Source organism: Salvelinus fontinalis, chromosome 11 (assembly GCF_029448725.1).
Source record: "Salvelinus fontinalis isolate EN_2023a chromosome 11, ASM2944872v1, whole genome shotgun sequence".
Classification (NCBI taxonomy): Eukaryota; Metazoa; Chordata; class Actinopteri; order Salmoniformes; family Salmonidae; genus Salvelinus; species Salvelinus fontinalis.
This window is the reverse complement of record NC_074675.1, coordinates 29767461-29768123: the sequence shown is the minus strand read 5'-3', so window position 1 is coordinate 29768123 and position 663 is coordinate 29767461. Positions and strand designations below refer to the sequence as shown.

General features: G+C 35.0%; 1 protein-coding gene across 1 annotated transcript in view; it reads right to left on the bottom strand.

Moving 5' to 3' along the window:
- Positions 1-220: 220 nt before the first annotated feature.
- LOC129865470 (transmembrane protein 88-like) overlaps positions 221-663 on the bottom strand; it is a 7630-nt gene continuing 7187 nt past the window's right edge. Inside the window, exon 3 of the mRNA XM_055938305.1 lies at positions 221-663. This exon is cut by the window's right edge and continues 607 nt beyond it. The gene's annotated coding sequence lies outside the window, so the exon portion shown is untranslated.

Here is a 663-nt window from a genome sequence, read left to right as displayed (position 1 = left end):
CTCTGTTGTCTTAGGTCTCTCTTTGTGTAGTGCTGTGTTGTCTCTCTTGTCCTATATTTTTATTTCATTTATTTTTATTTTGAATCCCCATCCCCGCAGGAGACGTTTTGCCTTTCGGTAGGTCGTCATTGTAAATAAGAATTTGTTCTTAACTGACTTGCCTAGTTAAATAAAGGTTAAAAATAATAATAATTTTTTAAAAAATGAAACAGACTCAAACTGATTCCAAATAGACTATATTTGAAAAAAGGAAATACACAAGAAACAGTAGCAGTCATAAACCATAGTCAACTAAATGTACAAAACTCTACTGAAGGTCCTTCATGGTGGATAAATGCTTAAAGATACTGTGTTGAATCAATGTTAATAATATATTTGATGTCAACACATGGCAGTGATATTATGTCCTTTAATACAATATCCAGTGTTTGACTGGAGAAACAACATTTTGCCTGCCGTGTGGTTGAGACGTTTGCTGTTGATGACTTGTTCTCCATCTTGCCCTCTAACTCTAGAACAGTGTAAAAAATCCTGCTCCTCTTTGGTCTGCTATAACGTTTTCTCACAGTAAACCACACATGTTGACAGGTAACTTTTACATGAAATTGGTTGTATAAAACGTGGTAGTGTGAAGGAGGTTACTTTGGTTGAACTCCAGAGGAA